Genomic DNA, 13609 nt, shown 5'->3' on the forward strand with positions numbered 1-13609 from the left:
CAGCCTGGGCGACAGAGGAAGACTCTGTTTCAAAAAAAAAAAAAACAAAAAAAGGATTTCAGAAAAATATCAATGCTCATCTTCTGGTTAGGAAGCATTTTTTTTTTTTTAAGGCTCCCTCCCAGAAATCAAAGTGACCTTCAAAGAACATCATGACAGTGGATCACCTATCATATAAATCAGGGGTGTCCAATCTTTTGGCTTCCTTGGGCCACATCAGAAGAATTATCTTTGGCCACACATAAAATACACTAACACTAATGATAGCGGATTAACTAAAAATTTAAAAAAAAAAATCACAAAAAAATACTCAATGTTTTAAGGAAGTTTATGAATTTGTGTTGAGCCACATTCAAAGCTATCCTGGGCCACATGCGGCCCACAGGCCATGGGCTGAACAAGCCTGATATAAATGAAGGGCGGGGATAAGCTGTTTTCAAATTTCTATTTCCAGAGGTTTACTCTAGTAGACATGATGGCATCTTTTCATAGAGATAGCAAAAGTGTACTGCCCCTAACACAATATGGCAGAACAAGAAACAGTTATTATTCCTAATGAGAAACAACTTGACTGTCCAACACTAAGGGGCTTGTGCAATAAAGTATGTGTGACGTGTGAATGAAGATTGTTTTTTGACATTGGGCAACGGTCACAATATAGATAAAGCAGCTAAAAATTACACACATCTCATAACACCATCTTTATTTTCTATGTATGTAGGTGTGTCTTATGCTATTAAAAACATACCAGAAGAGTTCATAAAGAAGTTAACAGTGGCTTACGAGATTATGGCAATCCATCTGATTTCCTCCACCCTGCTTTTATGCACTGAGCTTCTGTAATCGAGGAAAATAAGAAATGTAGTTTGCTGTAGGGGGGATCAGTTAATCTCTGTCAATAGTCTATCAAAGAACATCTGAAAATCTTCCATAAGCTATTACAAGAAATATATCACAAATATGTGTTTTGAAGACTGGATTTTCTGGGTTTGCTAAATTTTGGGTTCAGTTGTCACCATACTGTGAAAAGATATGCTCCTGCAATCTATTAAAAAAAAGAAAAATTAGTTTTATATCTCCCTGTCCAGTCTCTTTGGTCAAATGGCTCACTGCTCTCATAAAAAGTAAAAGCATATATTCATGTATTAAACCAATCATTCACCATATTTGCATACAATTGCTTATATACACCAGCCACAAAGGCAGGTAGCTGGTATCTGAAGATGAACAAATAATGGCCCTATGCTCCAGTTAACAGGCTGGTAGAGGCAGCTCTGTGGAATAAATGCAATACAGAGAAACGAGTATTGCCTTGATGCTCTCTGAAATTATATATTCTTCTTGGGGTAATATCCTACCACCCATATGGCTCTGAATCTCAAATATTTATATCTAGACATGTACTCATTTTTTGAATTTTCAGAACCTATCAGTGAATTTGGCAGAAAGTAACAACTTACTAAATGATGAGTATGTAAATGACTAAATGAGCAAACACACAACAAGCTGGAAGACACCCCAGCTCTCCAGAGGAATTAGCTTTGAAGGGGATTTTTTTAATTAAACTTTTCATTTGAACATAACTATAGATTAACATGCAGTTGTAATTAAATAATACAGAGCAATTCCACGGACTCTTTACCCAATTTCTCCCCATGATAACATCTGGCAACACTAAAGTACAATATCACAACCAGGATATTGACACAATAGCAATGGTATTGATATATATACATGATCCATTTTCGGCTACTTTTTTACACAAACTGTGAGGTGTAGGTCAAAGTACACTGTTTTTCCTAGGGATGTCCAAATGTTCCAGGACCATTTTCTGAAGAGGGTAGCCTTTCTCCACTGAAATGCTTTCAGACTTTTGTCAAAAATAAATTGCGCATTATTTGTGGTGATCTACTTCTGGATTCTCTATTCTGTTCCACTGCTCTCTGTGTCTAACCTTTCACAAATGCCACAATGCCTTACTTACTATAGCTATAGCAGATATGAATATCAGGTAAAGTGATCCTACTGACTATTCTTTTTTAAAATTTTAGTTACTCTAGAAACATGTCTTTCCAAACAAAACTTAAAAACAGCTTGTGTATAAAAAAATCTTGCTGGGGCTGGGCACAGCAGCTCATGCCTATAACCCCAGCACTTTGGGAGGCTGAGGCAGGAGGAATGCTTGAGACTAGGAGTTTGAGATCAGCCTGGGCAACATAGTGAGACCCCGACTCTACAAAAAAAAAAAAATTCACCAGGCATGGTGGTGCACACCATGTAGTCTCCGGAAAGAAAGAAAGAACAAACAAACGAATCTTGCTGATTCCAAAGAGAATAGTAAAGAAAAGGTAGGGGTGGGGGAAGAGTAACTGTACAATGGAGAAATCTGACAAACACTACACTGCCAGGTGATCAAGGTCAACATCTACAGTAATAAGCTTTGTTGATGGTGATGAACCCATGTACGCTGTGATGAAAATAATGGCCCTTTACAACTGTAATCCTTCAAAAAAAAAAAAAAAATATATATATATATATATATATATATATAACTCCAGTCTAAAAATGAGAAAAACATCAGAAAGATCCAACTGACAGACATTCTTCTAAACACCTGACAGGTACTCCTTTAAATTGTCAAAGTCATCAGAAACAAGGAAAGTGTAACAGTCACAGTCAGGGAAAGATTACTGACTAAATGTAAGGTAGTATCCTGGAACGGAAAAAGGGTATTAGGTGAAAAATAAGAAAATCGAATGAAGTGTGGATTTGGTTAATAATGTAACAATAGTGGTTCCTTAACTGCACCAAGTGTACCATGCTAGTTTAAGACATTAGTGAAAGAGAAAGGGTGTAGGATATATGGAAACTCTCTGTATTATCTTCCCAATGTTTCTGTAAACCAAAACCTGCTCTAAAATACAAAGTTTACTGAAATATTTATATACATTTCTAAAAAGTACTCAAGGGTTGAAATTTTGAAAGTTTAATCATTTTCACTGTTTCATCGAGGATGCTTTCAAGAAAAAAAAACTTTGCTGATATTTTCATATGAATTGAATTAAACCTACAAGTCAATTAGGGACAACTGACATCTTTAGCATGTTGAGTTTTCCAGTCTGTGAGCACAATATGTCTCTCCATTTATTTGGGTCCTTTGTCAAAAATCAGGTTTTTGTCATCTTCAGCATACAGACCCAATATGTTTTGTTAAATATATACCTATGTATTTCATTTCCTTGAGAGTGATTGTAAATGATATTCTGTTTGGAATTTTGGTTTCCACATATTCATTGCCAATGTAAAGAAATCTCACAGATTTTCATGTGTTGATCTTATATCCTGAAACCTTGCAGAACTCACTTATTAGTTTAAGGAGGGTGTTATGTTTTATTTTTGATAGACTACTTTGTTTTTTCTATGTAGACAATTATATCATCTGAAAACAGACATAGTTTTCTTTCTTCCTTTCTAATCTGAATATCTTTTATTTTTCTTGCCTTATTGCAGTGGCTAGAACTTCTAGTATGATGTCAAGAAGAGTGGCAAAAGCAGACATCTTTGTTGTTTTCCCAGTCTTAGAGGGAAAGCATTCAGTCTTTCACCATTAAATATGAGGTTAACTTAAGATTTTTATAAATGTTCTTTATCAAGTTGAAAACAGATAGAGATCTGTAGTGTGTTGAGAGGGTTTTTTTTGTTTGTTTTGTTTTGTTTTTTGTTGTTGTTGTTGTTGAGACAGAGTCTCGCTCCGTCACCCAGGCTGGAGTGCAGTGGCGCAGTCTCGGCTCACTGAAAGCTCCACCTCCCGGGTTCACGCCATTCTCCTGCCTCAGCCTCCTCAGTAGCTGGGACTACAGGCGCCCACCACCATGCCTGGTTAATTTTGCTTTGCATTTTTAGTAGAGACGGGGTTTCACCATGTTAGCCAGGATGGTCTCGATCTCCTGACATTGTGATCCACCCGCCTCGGCCTTCCAAAGTGCTGGGATTACAGGCGTGAGCCACCGCACCTGGCTGAGAGTTTTTATTTTTATGAGTATTGAATTTTTCTACATGCTTTTTCTGTATCAATTGATACGATTTTTCTTCTTTAGCCTGCTGATAATGGTAGATTACATTTATTTGTCTTCAAATACTGTAAAAATTGAGTTTTAAAGGATAAAAGGAACTTCACCAGATATTCATAGAAGAGCATTCGTGTTTATTTGTTTAATGTCTATCCTTACTACACAACAAGAACCACAGTGGCACAGATTACTTATGTTTTATTTAATACTACATACTTAATACCTATCCTAGCTGCTAGCACATAATAAGCAATCAATAAATAAAGAAGTGGGCCAGGTGCAGGGGCTCATGCTTGTAATCCCAGCACTTTGGGAGGTCAAGGCAGGCAGATCACAAGGTCAGGAGTTGGAGACCAGTCTGGCCAACATGGTGAAACCGTGTCTCTACTAAAAATACAAAAAAATCCACCGGCTCTGGTGGTGTGCGCCTGTATTCCCAGCTATTTGGGAGGCTGAGGCAGGAGAATCACGTGATGGAGGTTGCAGTGAGCCGAGATTACACCACCGCACTCCAGCCTGGGCCACACTGCGAAACTCCATCTCAAAAAATAAATAAATAAATAAAATAAAATAAACAAGTAAGTAAGTGAGCCAATAACACAACATACAAGTACACAGACATGAGTGTATATATATTTGGGAAATGGCCAGTCAGCCAGGGTAATGGCAGCAGAGATTATGTTGAAGGAGTGGCCAGAAGAAGGCAGAGCTCCTATCTCACAGCACACACATACATCCATTCAAGACATAGCAAAGACCTAAACGTAAAGACTAGTGACTAAATGTGCAGCTTGTACAATAAAATATATGAGAATACTTTCATATCTTGGAGTGGACAAAGGTTTTTTAGAATACAGAAAGCAATAATGATGAAAGAAAATATGTAGAGAATGGATTTTTTTGAAAATTAAAATCTTACATTCCTCAAAAGACATCTTTAGGAAAATGAACAGGGAAGCCAAAGACTGGCAAAGAATATGATACAAACTGACAGCTGGATATATGAAGAATTCCTACAACTCAATAATCAAAAGACAAATAGCTCAGTTAAAAACAAATCAACAAAAGATTTGAACAAACACTTTACCAGAGAAGATACAAAAAAGCGGATAAAGACATGAAAAAGTGCTTGACATCATTAGTCACCAGGGAAAGCAAATAAAAGCCAGTGGAATACCACCATTAGTTATCACCATCATTATTATTGTTGTTGTTGTTGTTCCAGGAAAAAAACTAAATTTAAAAAGACTGAAAACACCAAATGTCAGCGAAGATGTGGAACAGGCAGAACTCTCAATTTGTTGGTAATGTTGTAAAATGGTACAGGCTCTTCAGAAAAAGGGCTGGCAATGTTTTACAAAGCTAAACATACACCTACCATATGATTCAGCAATTCTAATCCTAGGTATTTAACCAGGAAAAACCACTCAGAAGAAAAAGAGTTGTACATTCACTGCAGCTGTATTCATAACAGCCTCAAAATGGATACAGTCCAGATATCCATCAACAGAAGGGTAAACAGTGGTACATTCCTAAAATGGATTACACACTCACACACACACAAACTACTGTATACACAACGGGGATGAATCTCAAAAACATTTGATAAATGAAGGAAACCAGACACAAAGAATATATTTTATATATATATATATCATATATATATGGAAACTATATAACAGATAAAACAACTTTTTTGGTTGGAAAAAAATCAGAACAATACCTACTCTAGATGGTGTGAATGAAGACTGACCAGAAAGGGGCATGAGAGGACTTCTTGGGGTAAAAGGGATGATTAGTATCTTGACAGAAAGTTTAAATTGCAAAGATACATACTTTTCTCAGAACTTAATGTGCTGGCTCACACCTGTAATCCCCACATTTTGGGGTGCCAAGGTGGGAGGATCACCTGAGGTCAGGAGTTCAAGACCAGCTGGGTCAACATGGCAAAACCTCATCTCTACTAAAAACACAAAACTTAGCCAGGTGTGGTGGTGGGCGCCTGTAATCCCAGTTACTCGGGAGGCTGAGCCAGGAGAATCACTGGAACCTGGAAGACAGAGGTTTCAGTGTGCCAAGATCCTATCACTGTTTTCCAGCCTGGGTGACAAAACGAGGCTCCATCTCAAAAAAAAAGAACCTACTGAATGGTATAACCAAGGTCTGTGAAGTTCACTGTATGGAAATTTTACTCTAAAAAAGAATTATATATAAATGTTGAACTCCAGCTAATTAGTTATCGTTATCTACATCTAAGGGGAATTCGCAACATATTTGAAACCTGTCATAAAAAAAAAAGAATTGGTGGAGGATACAGGGATACACAGATGAATATGTGACTATAAAGCAAGTACAGTAATATGTAAATTGTAGAATCGAGGTGGTGGCTATATGAAGTTTAACTGTAAAATTTTTTCAACTTTTCCTGTATGCTTGAAAATTTTCATAATAAAATGTTGGTGGGAAAAGTAGGCACAGGATTGGATCAAGAATACAATAGTACACTCAGGAGCATGGATCTAACCCTGAATGTCTAATTTTCAAATCCTGGGGCTCTATGGATATCTCAGCGGATGCTCAGGGAGTGAAAGTGAAACAGGAACTTAGGGTTCAGTCCCTGATGAAACCACAGCAATTCTACTTTATTTATTTTACAAACTGGCCCTTCATATAAAATAATTTTCATGACTCCAATGATGCAGTGAAACCCAAATACACAGAAAATCACTGCTGGAGGTGATGATGAATTTTATCCACCCAAGTACTATGGGCATCAGTGAATAAAAATGTACTCATGTATTCTTCAAGAATGGTTGATATGCAGAGTGGTTTTTCATATGTATGCCCAAAGACATGGAACTCAGGAAAGAACCTTAAGGATCAGCTGGTTTAATATCTTGACCTTATGGATGAGAAAGCTTGGTCCTGCGAGGGAAGAGACTTCTGGGTGACTGCATCTCCCTGGTAGTCAGGGTGAGGTGGCAGGACGCCCCGGTCCATGAGCACTGCTGATCCAGGCCTGCTCTTCCACACCGCCATATCCTGCCACCATCCCCAGGACTCCTCAAGAGTCTTTTAATGAGACTTGCTCACGGTTTCAGGTGACAAGGCATTTGAAAAATAAGGTCTGTGCTTCACAGGACAAAATGCTTCAGAAACAAAGTCCATTCTCTTCATAACTGCCTGTGAAAGATTATAGGCCTATTTTCTGATTTTGACATTTATTTGAAATTCAGATTCTACTGTATAACCTAATAGGAGCTGTGGAGATAATTAACACAAATGGAAAATCTCAGGGTAAAATGGGAGAACGGAGGAAAGGGAACATTCTTAAAGTTCAAGCCACTTTCCTGTGCCACTTCCCAGCATTTAATTGTGAGCTATTCTCAAACACAAAATTCAAACAGTAACCTGAAATTACTCTGCTCTCTGAATCTCTTACCACTCATCTCTGTTGTATTCTGCAGAGAGCACGTGGACCTCATTTCACACATGCGTGCCTGAGAAGCTGTGGGTAAACTGCTACGTAAAGGAGACTAGAACTGAACTTTTGCTGTAATCAAGACGCTGCTCTCAATTTAACGTACCTGGGGGTGAAGTGACACTCCTGCCAAATACATTCTGCCTAACGACCAGGTTTACAATCTGTGCGGTCCTGGGTCTTTCTGAGATTTTTCAAAATCAAAAATAGCAGCTTGCCTTTAAGGTTTTTCACCTCTGTAGCAGATCAATGAGGAATATCTCTAAAAGCTGGTTACCTTCTTACTAACACCTCCAGCAAAACATCTGGTGGAAGAACAGACGCATAATAAAAATAATCATAATGGTGTTTTATTATTATTATTATTATTATTTCTTTATTCACCAACCAGGCACTTCACATACATTGTCTCATCTAGTCATCATCATAACTAAAGATCAATATTACATTATAGAAAGGGAACACATTGGTCAGGCATGGTGGCTCACGTCTGTAATCCCAGCACTTTGGGAGGCCAAGGTGGGTGGATCACTTGAGGTCACGAGTTTGAGACCAGCCTGACCAACATGGTAAAACCCCGTCTCTACTAAAAACAAAAAAAATTAGTCAGGTGTGGTGTCACGCACCTGTATTCCCAGTTAATTGGGTGGTTGAGGCAGGAGAACTGCTTGAACCCGGGAGGTGGAGGTTGCAGCGAGCTTGAGATCATGCCACTGCACTCCAGTCTGGGTAACAGAGCAAGACCCCCTCTCAAAAAAAAAAAAAGAGAAAGAGAAAATGAAGCACGGTGGTTACATAGAGAAGAAGCGGGACTGGCAAGCATCGGAAATCCAGATCTAACTCCAATGCCCATTCTTTTTTCCACTGAATTTGGTTGACAGATAAATGTCAGTTATCCCAGCCAAGCGAGCTCACTCTCACTTCACTGCCTCTGGTTAGTGGAGCAGATTTTATCAGTTGGTGCAATGTGTCCTTTCACACAGACAAAGACTTCAAGGAGAGGCTTCCATAACACGCTGCCTCCTCCCTAAACCACTCAAGGTCAGTAAAGGTTCAGTTGCCTGCACTTGACCTTTCAGCCCAGCAGATTAGGGGGGTACAGTATACTGAAGACGACAACATGGATTATCCAAGACACAAAGACAAGCAGCAGCAACTACTCCGAATGGGAAAAGGGGACATATCTACGTCAGGGCCTTCCTTCGGGTCAGTGTGATCTGTTACAAATCCCTGTCACTTCCTCTCTGGGCCTGTGCGCCTCCATCTCCAGGAACCCATTCCCATGCAACAATGGTATTAGCAAGCAGATACGCCCACAGGGAATGAGGTCCTTGCCTCAGCCAGACTCTCTACTGGAAACAGCTGCAGTGGCTTTCCTGAATCGCAGCTTCTGACTTTGATAAACTGGACCTGGAGGCCACTTGCTCTTTGGTCACCACATCAAATGCAGTGACTTCTGTGTCGTTTGGTAAACTAAAATCTAAGCATCCATTGAGGTGAACACATACCCAGAAACAAGCCTCCGAAGAGAAGCACGGAAGGCACAGCTGTCACGCAGCTCAGAGCAAAGACAGAGGACACCTGAGAAGCAGGCAGTGTCCATTCTTAGCCATTGCCACACACAAGGACCACTTACAGCTGTGGCTAGAATTTGAGCTAGTTTATTTTTATCTTTTAAAGGGACTGGGGAGGTAAACTTCATTTCTGAAATTCTGAAGTAGTAAAACTGACACCACAGACCCGGGCAGAGAGGCATGAATATTAGTACAGTAGACAGCTACCAAGGCAAAGGTCCCCTCCCTCCCACAGGAGAACCCCCAGACAGGACCCATGTCATACCAGCTCCTCCTCCACTTTCATTCACCATACATTCCTGGAAAAGGTGATAAAAACTTAATGTACAGAAGTTCAACACTGGGTTTACATGTTCCAGAGAACTAAAAATGTCTAAAATTTCTAGTTATAAAATGTATATTTTTATATCCAACTGTTAAGGAATGCGCACTTTTAAAACACATCAAGAATAACTGAAATGTAGGCTGGGTGCAGTGGCTCATGCCAGCGATCCCAGTACTTTTGGAGGCCAAAGCAGGCGGAACACTTGAGGTCAGGAGTTCGAGACCAGCCTGACCAATATGATGAAACACTATCTCTACTAAAAATACAAAAATTAGCTGGGTGTGGTGGCGTGCACCTGTAATCCCAACTAGTAGGGAGGCTGAGACAGGAGAATCGCTTGAACCCAGGAGGCAAAGGTTGCAGTGAGCCGAGATCGCACCTTTGCACTCCAGCCTGGGCAACAAGAGTGAAATTCCATCTCTAAATAAATAAATAGATAAATAAATGAAATGTACAGTTTTGTCTACAGTAATAAACAACAGTTTTGTCAGCAGTAGTACCATCTCTAATCGGTAAAATAAATTATTACTACCATTATTAACTGTAAGGAGATATCAATGGTCATTTCATATAGATTAGGGCAGAAATGAGTGATGTAGATTTTAATGAGGTCTTGTCTGTTTTCTTGTAAGGCACCAGCTACCTTCTGTTGATGACGAGTCTGTAGTAAGCTGGATACCTAGTGAATGGACCCATGAACTCTTTCCCAGTATTTGAGTTCCCAGAATATTCTGATAATAATTTTCATTTCATATTTTAGTGATCTTTTCTCAATTCTCTCTCACTTCCCCCTATCACTTGGACATTGTAGTCTTGGAATTTGGGATATGTTTAATTTTCGCCCCTTTGTGCACTGAGTGGATCAGCTTATATTTTTTTTTTTTTTTTTTTTTTTTCAGATGGAGTTTCGCTCTTGTTGCCCAGGCTGGAAGGCAATGGCGCGATCTCGGCTCACCGCAACCTCTGCCTCCCGGGTTCAAGCAATTCTCCTGCCTCAGCCTCCCAAATAGCTGGGATTACAGGTATGCACCATCAAGCCTGGCTAATTTGGTATTTTTAATACAGACAGGGTTTCTCCATTTTGGTCAGGCTGGTCTCGAACTCCCAACCTCAGGTGATCCGCCCACCTCAGCCTCCCAAAGTGCTGGGATTAACTTATATTCTGTAACTGGCCTAGTTCACCTTATATTCTATAACTGGTCTAGTTGACCATGAGTCATTTAATTGTGTCAATTGTCTGGCTGTTAGTATCAGCACTTATATTTTACCATTTCTGTTCATTTTTAGGAACTAATATAAATAAATGCACCACAGTATTCAAATAGTTATGCAAATAAACACTGCTTAGCAAAGTACAGCTGTTGACTATTGTGCTTGACTGTAACGAAGTAGTAGAACTGTTCATCCGCTGATGCATGGAAGTCCCAATTAGGCCTAGAAAAGGTAGTTTGAGGATATCTATCTTTTAATATTTGAAAGTGCTGATTGCATGAAAGTCACATTGTCAAGTTGTGGAGAACACATAAAGAGCTAGCATTATAAGCTTTAAGTTGCTTTCTAGGTCTCAGTTCCCTCTTCTACAAGATGACCAAATTAATCTTTATGATCTTTAAGATGCTTTAAAATATGATCATGTGATTCTACTTGGGCTCTTCAGATCCTTACAAAGAAACTGAGTTTTCTTACTTTCAATGTAATTTGAACCGGCTTATTTTACCTATCTCATTTTTGTCAGCCCAGGTAAGAACTGGAATTGGTTTTTTTTGTTTTTTTTTTTAACCTTCCTCTTAAATCGAATAATTAAAATCAGCTTACAGCAGAATATATAGTTACGATAAAAAATTAGCCAGATGCAGTGACTCACACCTTTAATCCTAGCACTTTGGGAGGCCAAGGCGGGTGGATCGCCTGAGGTCAAGAGTTCAAGACCAGCCTGGCCAACATGGTGGAACCCCATCTCTACTAAAAATACAAAAAGTAGCCGGGTTTGATGGTGGGATCCTTTAATCCCAGCCACTCGGGAGGCTGAGGCAGGAGAATCGCTTGAACCTGGGAGATGGAGGTTGTAGTGAGCCGAGATCACACCACTGCACTCCAGCCTGGGCGACAGAGCAAGACTCTGTCTCAAAAAATAAATAAATAAAATATAATAAAATAATAAAGTTATGATAAAAAATAAAAACAGAGTCCCAAGTAGGGAAACAGAAATAAGAGTGGAAAATCAGAACCATACAAAAGTATCACAAATATATAGATGATTAGGGACCTACTGATGTTTTGCAGTGTAGGCAGGTCAAGAGCAGCTGGTACACTGATGACTGAAGGGGCAGCTGTCAAACCCCACCCACTGTCTCCCAGGAAAAGCTTCTCACAGTTTTCTCAAAACAACTGCTCTCACAGGGGGAAAAAAAAAAAAAATCTCTCCCCATGGCCACAGAGCAGGCAAAGGAAAGTAAAAAAACGTGTGCATATGAAACTGAGTCAATAAAAATATTTCCTCATCCATTTTGTGTCTTCTGTTCCCTGCCAAGCCCCCAGGCAGATGGCTCCTCCTCCCCACAACAGCCAATTCATTGACAACCACAGCAGCACCCAGGCAGGAGGGCAGAAGATGGCTTAGCCTTGACCAGAAACAACAGGGAGCTCCCAGAGTTCCTACTGAAAGAAGGGGAGACCTTAATGTAGCCATTTCCTGAGACCTACTTACATCTTTGCATTTATTTTTTATCACCTATGGCACTGTTGGTGCTCTAACCATTCCTAATATTAAGAAAATGTAGGCTAAAAATGATTATTTAAAAAAAAGAACAGAAAATTCTGATTGATTTTTAAGGAAAAACTTTATGGGCTCATGTACTTACACTAAGATCAGAGAAAAAAGGTGATTATTCTTATAAAAGTATTCTGAGACCTTAGGAAGGAAAACACAGTAGGATTAATCTTTCACCAAGAGTAGACTTTAGATAGAATTTTCTACTTGACCTAATAAATAATCAATAAACTTGAGCTATTTCCAGGGTATACGCACGCATCCTTCTGAACACATGCCGATGCTCCAAGTCATGTAACAAAGCCTGCTTCCTGGACATGTAGGGTATTGGACAGAGCAAGGCCATGTGGAAAAACATGTTACAGGTGACTGGTTGCTACCTTATCACAAAGTATGGCCTCATCATTGCATAGCAAACGCATAGCAAAGCAGACTCAACATCAGTTCTGGGTCACTGTGATAAGTAGATGTGAAAGGCACCTAACAAGAACTCAGTCAGTATTTGGTTGTTATTAATATTGTTATTGTTAAAGAAAAATCAAATGGAGGCCACAGTGTGGGCATATCCTTAGGCCAACCACCCATAGCCACGTAAGAGAAAGGTAAGCTATCCTGACTTCTCTAAAATGCTGGCTCCGGCCATAAACGAAACTTAAGTTCTCTGTCCTTGTCAGCATGATAAAAGGGAACCAACCATCTACAAGCAAATAAGCTTTTACAGCTCTGCTTGCCCTGAAAGGAATGGAAGATTATAATAATAGCAACAGAGATTAATGTACTTCTTCATTTATGCTTTATAAGTTGCTGTGAGCCAAGCTTCTGTGAGTCAAGACTCCTGGTTTGGCTAGGTGCCATGGCTCATGCCTGTAATCCTACCACTGTGGAAGGTCGAGTTGGGTGGATGGCTTGTGCTCGGGAGTTTGAGACCAGCTTGGGCAACACAGCGAGACATCATCTCTACAAAAAATATAAAAATATAAAAATTAGCCAGGCAAGGTGGCATGTACCTGTGTCCCAGCTACTGCTAGCTGAGGCGGGAGGATCACTTGAGCCCAGGAGGTCAAGGCTGCAATAAGTTGTGTTTCTACCACTGCACTCCAACCTGGCTGAAAAGGTGAGACCCTGTCTCCAAAAAAAAAAAAAAAAAAAAAGAGGTCTTCTGGTTTGTGAATTTTTGGTATGCACAATAAACAAAAAATTTGCTAACTTGCCCGGATTTCATTTTTGACATTATCACTGATATTAAACATGATTTTAAAATATAGTTATCTTTGAGCCAATTAGGAATATTTGCTAGGCAAAATTGTTTGTTACTGAGACAGAACTTTCCCAGTTACATGACAGTGTCTAAAACATTACACATTGGCACTAGCACAGTATTTTTCATTA

At 39.4% G+C, this 13609-nt stretch overlaps 1 protein-coding gene across 7 annotated transcripts in view; it reads right to left on the bottom strand.

Annotated features, from left to right (window-relative positions):
- The window catches only part of FARS2 (phenylalanyl-tRNA synthetase 2, mitochondrial), a 517158-nt gene that overhangs the window by 414573 nt on the left and 88976 nt on the right, over positions 1 to 13609 (bottom strand). The window lies entirely within an intron of this gene.

Source organism: Macaca mulatta, chromosome 4 (genome assembly GCF_049350105.2).
Source record: "Macaca mulatta isolate MMU2019108-1 chromosome 4, T2T-MMU8v2.0, whole genome shotgun sequence".
NCBI classification, from domain to species: Eukaryota; Metazoa; Chordata; class Mammalia; order Primates; family Cercopithecidae; genus Macaca; species Macaca mulatta.